Genomic DNA, 14,895 nt, shown 5'->3' on the forward strand with positions numbered 1-14,895 from the left:
AAATCGCTTCAGTCGTGTCTAACTCTGTGCAAGCCCATAGACAGAAGCCCACCAGGCTCTGCCGTCCCTGGGATTCTCCAAGAAAGAACAATGGAGTGGGTTGCCATTTCCTTCTCCAATGCATGAAAGTGAAAAGTGAAAGTGAAGTCACTCAGTCGTGTCTGACTCTTTGCGACCCCATGGACTGCAGCCTACAAGGATCCTCCATCCATGGGATTTTCCAGGCAAGAGTACTGGAGTGGGTTGCCATTGCATTTCCCATTTCATTGACTAGGCTAAAGCCTTTGACTATGTGGATCACAACAAACTGTGGAATATTCTTAAAGAGGTGGAAATACCAGACAAGATTACACGCCTCCTGAGAAATCTGTGTGCAGATCAAGAAACAACAGTTAGAACAGGACATGGAACAATGGACTGGTTCAGAATCAGTAAATAAGTACATCAAGGCTGTATATTGTCACCGTCCTTATTTAACTTTTATGCAGAGTACATCATGAGAAACGCTGGGCTGGAAGAAGTACAAGCTGGAATCAAGATTGCATGGAGAATCAATAAGTTCAGATATGCAGATGACACCACCCTTATGGCAGAAAGTGAAGAGTAATTAAAGAGCTTCTTGAAGGTGAAAGAGGAGAGTGAAAAATCTGGCTTAAAACTCAACATTAATAAAAACTAAGATTATGGCATCTGGTACCATCACTTCATGACAAATAGATGGAGAAACAATGGAAGCAGTGACAGACTTTATTTTTGGGGACTCCAAAAATCACTGCAGATAGTGACTGCAGTCATGAAAATAAAAGACACTTACTCCTTGGGAGAAAAGCTATGACCAACCTAGACAGCATATTAAAAAACGGAGACATTATCTTGCCTACAAAGGTCTGTATAGTCAAAGCTATGGTTTTTCCAGTAGTCCTATACAGATGTGACAGGTGGAAAATAAAGAAGGCTTAACTCTGTAACACTGATGCATTCAAAATGTGGTACTGTAGAAGACTCTTGAGAGCCCCTGGACAGCAAGGAGATGAAACCCGTCAATTCTAAAGGGAATCAACCCTGAATAGTCATTGAAAGCACAGATGCTGAAGGTGAAGCTCCACTACTCTGGCCACCTAATGCGAAAACCTGACTCAGTTGAAAAGACCCTGATGTTGGTAAAGACTGAGGGCAGGAGGAGAAGGGGGTGACAGAGGATGAGATGGTTGGATGGCATCATGGCCTCAATGGACCGGAGTTTCAGAAAACTCTGGGAGACTGTGAATGACAGAGAATCCTGGAGTGCCACAAATCACAGAGTGGCGCACAACTGAGCAATTGAAAAACAGCAATGACATTTGGAACATTTTTTAAAGTCTTCATTTTTCTTTTTTTTTTAAATTTATTTCCATGTGTTAGGTGAAACAGCTGCATTTCTGATTCACTCTTGAAGGAGTGACCTTGTAGAAGATGAGCCTTATTGTTTATCTTTGCCCTGGCTCTTGGTTGTTTCTCAAACCTTTGTGATTGTCTAAGCAGTCTGATTCATTGGTTACAGTTCAATTTTTGAGGCTAAGGCAATACTCCTCAGTGTTCCAAAATGATGGGTCTCAGTTTCAGGCTGTTTGGAAGACAGAACCTCAGGCAGAAGCTTTTAAAATATGTGACTATACACAGTTCTGTGGGACTGCAATTTTAAGTCTTCCTATCCTCTATTCCAGGTGATCTAGAAGTGTCCCCTGGGTGACACCTGTAAATACTTAGGTGAGTGTATAAGTTCCCTTCTGGAAAGTACTGGCAAGCTGTAGTGAGGCCAAAGGAGGGGATGAAATGTTGCCTTCCAGCACCTACCTTACCTGAGAGCACCACCATAGACCCCAGCTGTGTGGTAAACCAAATCTTATTTCTCAGGCTGAAGTTTCAGAACAAATGGATAGGTCTTTTTCATAGAAAGAGTGGGGATGTGCTTCAGTCTGCCGTCTGTAATGTCTAGGGGATAACAGCATTCTGCAAACCGTTTTTTCAGTTGCTGCTTTCCTAGGAATGCAAAGCCCCCATAGTCACCAGAACCAGGTAATCAAGAAAGGTCCCTCATGAGGTTTTTCATGCCCATTGGCTTTACTAAGGCAGCGGAGAAGTGCAGGGCTGGGACAATTCCACAGTGTTTATGGGAGAAGAAGGAGGGAGGAGGGGCTGCATGTGCCAATGTCAGCTAGGTAGAGGGGAGCACAAAAATAATGCCATCCAGTACACCTGTCACCTGAGGGAGAGTCCCAAACGAGCCCTTACCCCTCTGGAAGATGCTTTAAGATTAGCAAATCAATCTTCCTCACATATGGAGTAGGACTTTTCAAACTGTTAGTCTTGTGCTGAACCCTGTAGTGAGTAAATTTACAGGTGGCCCCTTTAAGAGCAATACCTTAGTTTCCAGCAGCACGTTGGGACTCCTGGTCTTAAGTCCCATTGGTTTTCAAAGTCAGACATTTGCGGTCCTCATACCTTTGTTATAGGTCCTTTGGGTTGGGGTACCTGATGTATGAACCCCTTGGTCCTCAAGGAGAAACTCTGGATTAGTCAGATCCCATCGTATGTGGTCACTATGCCCTGAGCTGGCTTTTGGGAAGACCACTTCTTCGCCTCTGCTACCTGACCTAATATGTCTATTTTATCATTTGCTGTCAAAGGACTGTTCAGTTAGTTTTCAGCTTTTTTCAAGAGAATTTTTCCATACATAGTTGTACATCCAGGGTCCATGGGAGAAAGTATGTTCAGAATCTTCCTAAATTTTCTCCTTAGGTAGCTTCCCTTGTAAAAATATTTAATGACTTCCAAAACACGTTAAGATAGTGCAAAACCTTAAGGAAGCAGTGTCCCAGAATGGATGATGTATGCTGGTATAACAGAGCTCAGAAAGAACCAGCAGCATCCACATGCAGAGATGAAGGGCTTCCAAGTCACTGTTCTAGGAATGAGGGCAAACAGTGGTATGTATAAGGTGATATCTACAAGGAGGAAAGACAATAGAACTACAATGAACCCAAAGTGTAGAGTGGGGGCATGGCCCAGAGGTATCAGATTCAGAGAATTTAAGTAATTCTATTTAAGTTTACTTAGAGCAGTTTCATTCTATAAGTAAAAGTCTGTATTCCTTGCAAGTAACAACGAGAGGGCTTGTCTGTACAGGCATGGATGCAGAAGTTCTCTTAGGGCAAAGTTGGTTCAGAGAAGCAAAGGATAAGGACTAATCAGGAAATCAAAGAAAACTGTTGTCTTACAGAAGCTTCCCATCCTTAGAAACAATGAGGAAGAAGAAGATGGGAATTAGAGTTGGGGTACCATCCAGGGCAGTTTCAAACACAGGGATCTTTGGATATAGCTAATAAACCATGATGTTATGAATCAATGAGGATTTTGCCTGAATTATAAAACAAAGCAGATCAGGCGGGATTGCCCCCTCCCATCTAATAAAATATTTATGATATTTTGCCTTTTTCTAGTTCTGAAAATTTTTTCAGATGCTACACTCTTTAGGTGACATAAGGTTGGTAATCCTTGAAAAATCTTCCAGCATTTGGTTGTTGAGAGCTTGGTTCATGGATGGCCTGAAAGGAAAGACATGAGGGGAATCTCTCAGTGTGAAGAGCTTGGATAGTACTCCTGATTTATACTACCAAGTATGAAGGCACCATGGTCTGAGGTGAGAATATAGTGGAACTCAGAGTTTGTAGTAGATGGTTCAGCTTGATAGTGAAAATCTTAGGAGAAGAAAAATTAGACTATCAGAAGAAAAATTTTCTTTTCCAACGAAAAAGGAAGGAGCATGTGTTTAGGCCTATGAGGGTCATACAAAGTGTGAAAATCTCTGTATCTTATCTCAGTGTTTACCAGAAATCATTGATACAGAGAGGTCAGTGAGCATGTAGAATAGTGACAGGGGAAGTGAACCTATCTTTGTCTATCTGTGAGCTCAAGAACAGGACTTTCCTCTCCTGCAGATACTACATTTGCTGAACATCCAATATATTATCAATACAAATTGTCAGCTGTATATATGGGCCTTACCTCAAGGAGGAAACTATATATATATATATATAACTTGATTGCATCAGACCTCTTCTACCATGGGAAAGGTAGCATTCAACCCTTGCTACAACTGATTCTTAATTCAGTCGTGGGTTTATAGCCCACATTGCCTCCATCAGCTTATTTATAAAGAGCTTACAGAGGTTCATATTTAATCATATGAAATCAGTGCAGCCTCGTCTGTTTTACTGAAATACAGCTGATTTTCAATTTATCATATGATTCAGCAACCCCACTCCTGGGTATATACTCAGATAAAACTATAATTCAAAAAGATACGTACATCTCTATGTTCATAATCGCCCTGTTCACAGTAGCAACATTGTCTTTGAATAATGCTCATTTTCTGGTGATGGTGGCAAGGACAACAATATATGATAATGGAATTTTGTTGTCCTTGGAAACTGCTGTCACAGTGGAAAATGCAGAAGTATTAAAGGTTTAGTGAGGGCAGCTTTTTGAAGACGATATCTAGGCTATTCCTCTGTTTTTCAGAATAAAGTATATATGTTGAACCTAACTTGAATACATATGTCTGGGTTCCCATGAGTCTTCTTGTTTTCAGAACCAAAAGCATAAAAAAAGGATTGTCCCCTCCCACTGTCACTCCCAAAAATCGTATGTGGAATTTGTGTTATTTTATCCACAGTTCTAGGCTCAGTTTGGTTAGAGGTTCTAGTGCTAGAATTAAAAAGAGGAAGTTCTTTTCCTGGAGTAAGTGTCCACTGAGTCTAAAGATACAATGGCCACCTAGTACTCTAGATAGACCACTGGGCAAAGAAAGACTTTTACGCTGGTGAAGATAATCAGAGGATAAAGTTGCTGCTCTACAGTGGGACATGGATAAGTTTGTGAAGAGCCCCAAAAACTTATGCTGCTTTCATACCTGGTGAAAAGAGTAAATCGGAAATTAGAACAGCAGGATCTCAATCAGATCAAGTTAACCATTGATTCAAATCCTTCAGTAAAGACTGTGTGAATCAAATAAGCAAACTAAATGGATAGAGGAACTTGAAAAATAAGAGGGAAATCGATAGTGTGTGAATGAAGAGAGAAATGATTAAAATAAGCTACAGCAAGAGGACCAGCTGCAGCAGTAGGATTGTGTCTTATTTTACTTTGAATGTTTATTTGCAGAAATTGAAGCTGGCTATCAGTGAGAAGTGTAGTAACAGAGTGAATTCACCGTGGACCATGATCAGTCTTGAGTGACGACAGGAGTGAACTGTAGCTAATGTGGTTGATATACTCCCCCTATTCCCCTAGCCCACCTCTGAATATTCTTCAATCTCAAGGGGAAAGTACCAGTGCTTTGGTTGCTCACAGACCAGCTTAATCACCTTCATGTTTCTGCTTCTTTTCCTCAGAGCCTGAGAACTTGCCTCTGGAACTTGGTCAGACTTTCCCCAGGACAACCCAGAAGTGCCAGTAATGAAGACCTCTAGGAGCAATCCACAATCGATAAAGTACAGGCTGGTGGATAAACATATCAGCTTTCTCATCTCTCCATTCTTTATTATACTTCTCAGAGTTTCTGCTATAACTGGGCCACTATTGCCAACAGTGGAAACTTGTTCATTACCACGCATTTATCATCTTCTCTTAATTCATAGCTTCACCTTCTTTACTCCCTGATCTTTGTTCTCTGAGATAACCTTGAAAATAAAACACCTGCCTCTAAAATCCTGTCTAAAGGTCCACACCTGGGGAAATTCAAACTAAGACATAATTCAAGACACACTCCCTGATATTAAAAAATAAATATTAGCTGTAAATATTTAAAATGCATATTATGCATATGGACCGATTCTGTTAACACTAAGACATTTCTTAATAATCTCACATACAAGTTTATATATATATATATATATATATATTTATGATATAAAGTTGGGGTAAACTTTGTAGAGCAGAGTTATTTATGATGGAAAAAAACTTAATGTGGCCTCCAATTCTTCAGAGAAACATTTAATCATGGAAGACAGTGGAGCAAAACTTAGATGATTCTCAACAAATAAAAGCCTAGAGTCAATATGAGAAGACTGTTTTCAACAATAAAAACTTCAGGATAAGAGTTCTTGAAGTAAGTTCCTATCTTTCCAATGAGCTTCTCTTTATGAAACTCTGAGAGAATAAGCTCAAGATATGATTTGTCCAGAGTGACATGAGCAGAATGGCAGACTAGGAAGCTATAGGTCCTCATTGATCCATAGAGACCCAAGTTAACAACAATTCATGAACCGCATGTAGCAGCTATGGAAACTGGTGGTTCCTTAAAAAATATATATATATATATAAAATACAGGTACTATATTATCCAACAATCCCATTCTGGTTGTATAAACAAAAGAATTGGACACAGAATCTCAAAGAGATATTTGTATACTCATCTTTCCTGCAGTTTTATTTGCAATAGCTAAGAAAAACAAATAACTTAAGTGTCTACTGATAGATGATTTGATAAAGAAAATGTAGCATATGAGTATCTTAGAATATCACTCAGTATTAAAAAGGAAGGTAAACCCATCACATGCTACAGGATGAGTGAGTTTTAAAAACACTAAGCCAAGTTAAATAATTCAGTGACAGAAAAAGAAACAGTGTATAATTCCACTTATATGAAGTATCCAGAGTATTCAAGCTCATATCATGAGAAAGCGGAGGGTGGTTTCAGGGTTAGGTGAAGCATGGGAGGAGCATTTGTTATTTGATGAGTATAGAGTTTTTGTTTTGCAAGATTTAAAAAACCTGAGGATTAATCAATCTTCACAACAACATGAATATACCTAATCTTGAACTCTACATTTAAAAATAGCTAAATTTTATGGTATGTGTGTTTTGCCACAACAGTTTCTTTAAAGATAAATAATGCCATTATTGAAAAAGTTAAAGAAACACAAAGTGTGTAGTTTAATAGTATTGTACCGAAGTAATTTCCATTTTGTTTTGTTACTTGTGCTATGGCTATGTAAGATGTTGACATTGAGGGCAGTTTGGTAAGCAGAATTATTTTAGAAAAAAGAAAGGAAAAGTAAATATTTAACTTTTTCTTTATTTAAATGCTACTTTAAATATTTAATTGACTCAAAGCTGATCACAGACATAATAAATTGAAAGCCTAAGACTTTTTAGATTTTATAATTGTTAATAGTTCTTTATTTTCTAAAAAAATGATAAAAATATGTGATTGTGGGTTATGTAACTATTTTTTTATATTACACAACATTCATTATCTACAAAAGAAGATAAATTAGACTTCCTTAAAAATTGTATTTAATTGTATTTTTAAAATTTATTTGTTGTAGTTGGAGGCTAATTACTTTACAATATTGTAGTGGTTTTAACATACATTGACTTGAATCAGCCATGGGTGTACATGTGTTCCCCATCCTGAACCCCCCTCCCACCTCCCTCCCCATCCCATCCCTCTGGGTCATCCCAGGGCACCAGCCCTGAGCACCCTGTCTTTAAATACATGTAGTTTGTTTTATTTTCAATTACACTTCAAAGAAGAGATCTTGAAAAATGAAGTAAAATAATGACTTATGAACAAGAAAAGGAAATGGTGGTGGTTGTTTAGCTACAGAATTAAAACTGCAACAAATGTGAAGATTAGGGTACAAAAACAGAATGTACAGTTGAATCTTAAACAATGTGAGTTTAAGCTGCTGCTTGAGTCCACTTACACACAGGTTAATGCCTCTAGGCACAATTCCTGCATTTTTCAAGGGCCAATTGGAAATATATATCATGATTGTGAAGAAATGATGCAATGAATAATATTAAGCAGAGAAATCTATTTAAAAAATAGGATGTGATATACATTCTCTGACCATATATCCCACAACAAGATAAACTATCTACGTTTGGAAATTGGGAGAAGACTAATTAAACACCCATGTTTAATTGCTCAAATACAAATAACAAGGAAGAACTATTAGTGATTATAAAATCATGGAAGCTAAGTAAGGAAAAAGAAAGGAAGCAGTAATGTTATTGTTTGCAGTAGAAAAATAAAAAGGATCCTGCTTTGAAAATGGAGAGAACTAAAGGCATCGTGTGGTGTGGAGTGTGTATATGTGAGAGACAGAAAAGAAAGAGAGGGATATTGAAAAAGAGAGCTTGCTTCTCTGGTATTTTGGAAGATTATAAGCTACTGAAAGTATTAGGGTTCTCCAGAGAAACAGGAACAAAAAGATTATTTGTTCAACCACCTATCCATCCGTCCATCCATCCATCCACCCACTTATTTGTTGAGTTGTTTGTTTAATGAATTGGCTCATAATTCTGTGGAGAACTGCTGAGTCCAAAATCTGAAGGGAGTAGTGGCAGGATGGTGATTCAGGGAAGAGCAGATATCTAATTTGTTGGCAGAATTCCTTGTTCCTCAGGGGAGATCAGTTTTTATTCAATTCAGTCCTTCAACTGATTGGATGATTCTATTCACATTACAGGGAACAATTTGCCATACCCGGTGTCCATCAGTTTAAATGTTCTGCTAGGCTATCTGCATTATCTGTGGTGTCACCTGGCAGGATGTGCTGCTTCCCTCTCCCGTGAAATTTTACTTCCCTATACTGCAGAGGAGATCTTCAGATAGCTCACGCAGCCTGCCTTTTCTGTCAAGGAAACACAAAAAGGCCAGAGAAGCATGCATCTTGAAATGACACTGAACTCTTGCTGGTTGTGTGTGCCTTGTTTTAATAATTCTATTATATCCAATACTCAATCTTCTCATTCCCATGCATGCATGTGTGCTAAGTCACTTCAGTTATGTCCTACTCTCTGTGACCCTGTGGACTGTAGCTCATCAGGCTCTTCTGTCCATGGGGATTCTCCAGGCAAGAATACTGGAGTGTGTGGCCATGCCCTCCTCCAGGGAATCTTCCCGACCCAGGAATCAAATCCGGGTCACTTATGTCTACTGCATCGGCAGTAGGGTTGTTTGTCACTAGCGCCACCAATGGGAAGCCCCCGCCCCCCCACGCACAATCCCAGCCATCCCCATCTCCACCACCTACTCACCTCTGAAGTCCCCGCTTAGAGATGGACAGACAGTGCAGAATAAGGACATTTGCACAAGAATCGCATTAGAGAAGACCATCGGAAATCTTCCCTTGAAATACATTATTCATCCCCATTATACGATGAATAACGAGATTATATTTTCCCATAGTCAGACTTACTAAATGCCCTAAACCCACTCATAATTGTTCTAGGTTAATTTGTTATGAATACATTTATATACAAATGAAACATTCTCTATTAAGTACCAAACTTTGACTTCCATTTCCAAGAATGTACTCTGGCTTTATTACATTAAACTTTCTTTGTGAACATTAGAGGAGATGGATATAGATTTTTGCTTTTAATTTGTTGACGTCATTAGAAACACAAAGCCAGGCATGACTTGAAAGGCCAAGATTACAGCATGAGGGAAATGAGGTGATCCAGAAACGTAGCAGTGATTTGCTTCTTCAGTCCTTTGATGAGTGTGGCATGCCCAAAGACTGAGAAAGTTGAGTGTTGTGTTTGGCAGTCTTGGAATCATATCAAACCTCACAATGAGATCTAAGCTTGAATCAACTCTGTCTTGGTCTGCATTATGGGGATCTTCCACTAACCTCGGAAAAGCCACTGGCACCCCACTCCGATACTCTTGCCTGGAAAATCCCGTGGATGGAGGAGCCTCGTAGGCTGCAGTCCATGGGGTCGCTGAGTGTTGGACACTCAGTGACTTCACTTTCAATTTTCACTTTCATGCATTGGAGAAGGTAATGGCAACCCACTCCAGTGTTTTTGCCTGGAGAATCCCAGGGATGGCAGAGCCTGGTGGGCTGCCATCTATGGGGTCGCACAGAGTCGGACAAGACTGAAGCGACTTAGCAGCAGCAGCAGCCACTAACCTAGGAAAGGTCAAGGGTCCAAGAAGCTAAGATAAGGTTTAATGAAACTTATCAGGCTTTACTCCTCAAGGACAGCAGAAATTAACTCTAGAGAGGATGCTATTAGAAAGTGGGGATGCATGATACTGGATGGTTGGGGCTGGTGCACTGAGATGACCCAGAGGGATGGTACAGGGAGGGAGGCGGGAGGGGGGTTCAGGATGGGGAACATGTGTATACCTGTGGCGGATTCATGTTGATGTATGGCAAAACCAATACAATATTGTAAAGTAATCAGCCTCTAATTAAAATAAATAAATTTATATTTAAAAAAGAAAATACACACAAAAAAGAAAGTGGGTCAGTTCTATGATTGAGATTTCATTACATCTCTATACGGGGGAAAGTAGAATGAAAATAAAGTTGTAAAACTCACTCGTTTTGGCTGCCTCATGTTCCAACACTATCCACTCCAGAACAAACTTCTACTTTCTTAGATTCTCCACGAAATCAACCAATCAAAGCCCGAATTCTGTGATGGGCTCTGCATTATACTCTTTTAACAGATCCATGGTGCTCCATGGTATATGTCTCCTTCATGGCAAAGAGTAAATATAAGTTTTGTAATCTTTCTCCGGAGGGCATCAAAGTGTAAAAGTGTAACTTGCCACCACTAATTAGAAAAAAGAAATTATCAATGCCTATCACAAATCTTTATTTATTTATTTATTTATTTTAGGTTTTTATTTTTTAAATTTTAAAATCTTTAATTCTTACATGCGTTCCCAAACATGGACCCCCCTCCCACCTCCCTCCCCACAACATCTCTCTGGGTCATCCCCATGCACCAGCCCCAAGCATGCTGCACCCTGCGTCAGACATAGACTGGTGATTCAATTCTTACATGATAGTATACATGTTAGAATGACATTCTTCCAAATCATCCCACCCTCTCCCTCCCCCTCTGAGTCCAAAAGTCCGCTCTACACATCTGTGTCTTTTTTCCTGTCTTGCATACAGGGTCGTCATTGCCATCTTCCTAAATTCCATATATATGTGTTAGTATACTGTACTGGTGTTTTTCTTTCTGGCTTACTTCACTCTGTATAATCGGCTCCAGTTTCATCCATCTCATCAGAACTGATTCAAATGAATTCTTTTTAACGGCTGAGTAATACTCCATTGTGTATATGTACCACAGCTTTCTTATCCATTCATCTGCTGATGGACATCTAGGTTGTTTCCATGTCCTGGCTATTATAAACAGTGCTGTGATGAACATTGGGGTACACATGTCTCTTTCAATTCTGGTTTCCTCGGTGTGTATGCCCAGCAGTGGGATTGCTGGGTCATACGGTAGTTCTATTTGCAATTTTTTAAGGAATCTCTACACTGTTCTCCATAGTGGCTGTACTAGTTTGCATTCCCACCAACAGTGTAAGGAGGGTTCCCTTTTCTCCACACCCTCTCCAGCATTTATTGCTTGCAGATTTTTGGATCGCAGACCATTCTGACTGGTGTGAAGTGGTACCTCATTGTGGTTTTGATTTGCATTTCTCTAATAATGAGTGATGTTGAGCATCTTTTCATGCGTTTGTTAGCCATCCGTATGTCTTCTTTGGAGAAATGTCTATTTAGTTCTTTGGCCCATTTTTTGATTGGGTCGTTTATTTTTCTGGAATTAAGCTGCATAAGTTGCTTGTATATTTTTGAGATTAGTTGTTTGTCAGTTGCTTCATTTGCTATTATTTTCTCCCATTCAGAAGGCTGTCTTTTCACATTGCTTGTATTTTCCTTTGTTATGCAGAAGCTTTTAATTTTAATTAGATCCCATTTGTTTATTTTTGCTTTTATTTCCAGAATTCTGGGAGGTGGATCATAGAGGATCCTGCTGTGATTTATGTCTGAGAGTGTTTTGCCTATGTTCTCCTCTAGGAGTTTTATAGTTTCTGATCTTACATTTAGATCTTTAATCCATTTTGAGTTTATTTTTGTGTGCGGTGTTAGAAAGTGATCTAGTTTCATTCTTTTACGAGTGGTTGACCAGTTTTCCCAGCACCAGTTAAAGAGATTGTCTTTACTCCATTGTATATTCTTGCCTCCTTTGTCAAAGATAAGGTGTCCATATGTGTGTGGATTTATCTCTGGGAAAACTCTCCAGAAAGCAGGAATAGAAGGAACATACCTCAACATAATAAAAGCTATATATGACAAACCCACAGCAAACATTATCCTCAATGGTGAAAAATGGAAAGCATTTCCCCTAAAGTCAGGAACAAGACAAGGGTGTTCACTTTCACCGCTACTATTCAACATAGTTCTGGAAGTTTTGGCCACAGCAATCAGAGCAGAAAAAGAAATAAAAGGAATCCAAATTGGAAAAGAAGAAGTAAAACTCTCACTGTTTGCAGATGACATGATCCTCTACATGGAAAACCCTAAAGACTCAACCAGAAAATTACTAGAGCTCATCAATGAATATAGTAAAGTTGCAGGATATAAAATAAACACACAGAAGTCCCTTGCATTCCTATACACGAATAATGAGAAAGTAGAAATAGAAATTAAGGAAACAATTCCATTCACCATTGCAACGAAAAGAATAAAATACTTAGGAATATATCTACCTAAAGAAACTAAAGACCTATATATAGAAAACTATAAAACACTGATGAAATAAATCAAAGAGGACACTAGTAGATGGAGAAATATACCATGTTCATGGATCAGAAGAATCAATATAGTGAAAATGAGTATACTACCCAAAGCAATTTACAAATTCAATGCAATCCCTATCAAGCTACCAGCAATATTTTCACAGAACTAGAACAAATAATTTCAAGATTTGTATGGAAATACAAAAAACCTCGAATAGCCAAAGCAATCTTGAGAAAGAAGAATGGAACTGGAGGAATCAACTTGCCTGACTTCAAGCTCTACTGCAAAGCCACAGTCATCAAGACAGTATGGTACTGGCACAAATCTTTAAAACATTGTTATATTATAAGATAGTGTCACTGACACCAGAAATCCAGGATTAGGAAATAAAGCTATGATTGGAAACTTATACATGAAACTTTTCTTTAAAATAATGTAAAGAAACAGAAATTGGATTTAGAACCCACAATAGTGTATATATATATATATATATATATATATATATATATATATATATATATATACACATATATATATGTGTATATATATATACACACATATATATATACATTTAATTATTGATTCAAAGATTATTTGCTATGGAATTCATTGGTATAACTATCATACATTATTAAATAAGAGACTCTAAACTAAGGTGGAAGTGTGTATAGATGGTAAATCAGATTTCTGAATTGAAATGTCAGCTGTAATTTATTAACTCTGCAATTCTGTAATCTGGGCTTCCCTAGTGGTTCAGACAGTAAAGAGCCTGCCCACAATACAGGAGACCCTGGTTCACTCCCTAGGTCAGGAAATCCCCTGGAGAAGGACATGGCAACCCACTCCAATATTCTTGCCTGGAAAATGCCATGGGTGAAGGAGCTTGGTGGGCTACAGTCCATGGAATTGCATAGAGTTGGACATGACTGAGCAACTAACACTTTCACTTTCTTTATTGTAATCTTAGGCAAGATACATAATTTATCTTCTGTAAAGTAAGAATATTAGTAATTTGACAAATAGAAGCACATGTTGATAAGTTAAACTTAAAGTTTAGCTAAATAACAATTACATGTTCATTTCTTTAAGTGTGTCTCATGCAATATTTGGAAAATACAGTAAAAATTAATTCATTGTTTACTGATGTCTGCCGTAGACTGAATGTTTATGTTCCCTGTAAAATCATATGTTGAAACCACAGCATGACGGTATTAGGAGGTGGAACTTTGGGGAGGTCATAAGGGTGGAGCCCTCATGAATGGTATCTGAGGTTTTATAAAAGATATCTCAGAGATACTCCTTACTCCTTTCACCCTATGTAGACAGATGAAAGACACAGTCTATGAAACAAGAAGCTGGTTTTCAGCAGCTCAAACAGACTAAGAGAGCATTCCACATGTTACACGGTAAACCTATCTTAGAGCAGTTCTGTTAAGGAGAGTTAACAGTAAGCCATACTATTGTGAAGATGTTTTATTTGTTCATTTTAATTCTCCATATTTTTAAGATCTATGAAAGTTTTAAAAATCAGTCTCTTCTTGAAATAGACAATCTTGGTGTCTTGATATTAAACAGTAATCATGATCTTCCTAAAACTGTTTCAAGCTGAGAGCAGATACTAAGTATTTGCTTAATGAATAGATTCAGGCTGACCACTCACAGCTGTACAGGCAGACAGCACTGCATATGTATATATATTTTTCAATTTTTATTTTTACTATATTTTACTTCACAATGCTGTATTGGTTTTGCCATACATTGACATGAATCCACTACGGGTGTACATGGGTTCCCAGTCCTGAACCCCCCTTCCCACCTCATATCATCTCTCTTGGATCATCCCCGTGCACCAGCCCCAAGCATCCCGTATCCTGTATCGAACATAGACTGGCGATTTGTTTCTTACATGACAGTAAACATGTTTCAATGCCATTCTCACTGATCATCCCACCCTCTCCATCTCCCTCAGAGTCCAAAAGTCTGTTTTATACATCTGTGTCTCTTTTGCTGTCTTGCATACAGGGTTATCCTTATCAACTTTCTAAATTCCATATATATCTGTTAGTATACTGTATTGGTGTTTTTCTTTCTGGCTTACTTCACTCTGTATAATCGGCTCCAGTTTCATCCATCTCATTAGAACTGATTCAAATGAATTCTTTTTAATGGCTGAGTAATACTCCATTGTGTATATGTACAACAGCTTTCTGTTCATTGCAGCACTGTTTATAATAGCCAGGACATGGAAACAACCTAGATGTCCATCAGCAGATGAATGGATAAGAAA

This window comes from Capra hircus, chromosome 4 (genome assembly GCF_001704415.2).
Source record: "Capra hircus breed San Clemente chromosome 4, ASM170441v1, whole genome shotgun sequence".
NCBI lineage: Eukaryota > Metazoa > Chordata > Mammalia > Artiodactyla > Bovidae > Capra > Capra hircus.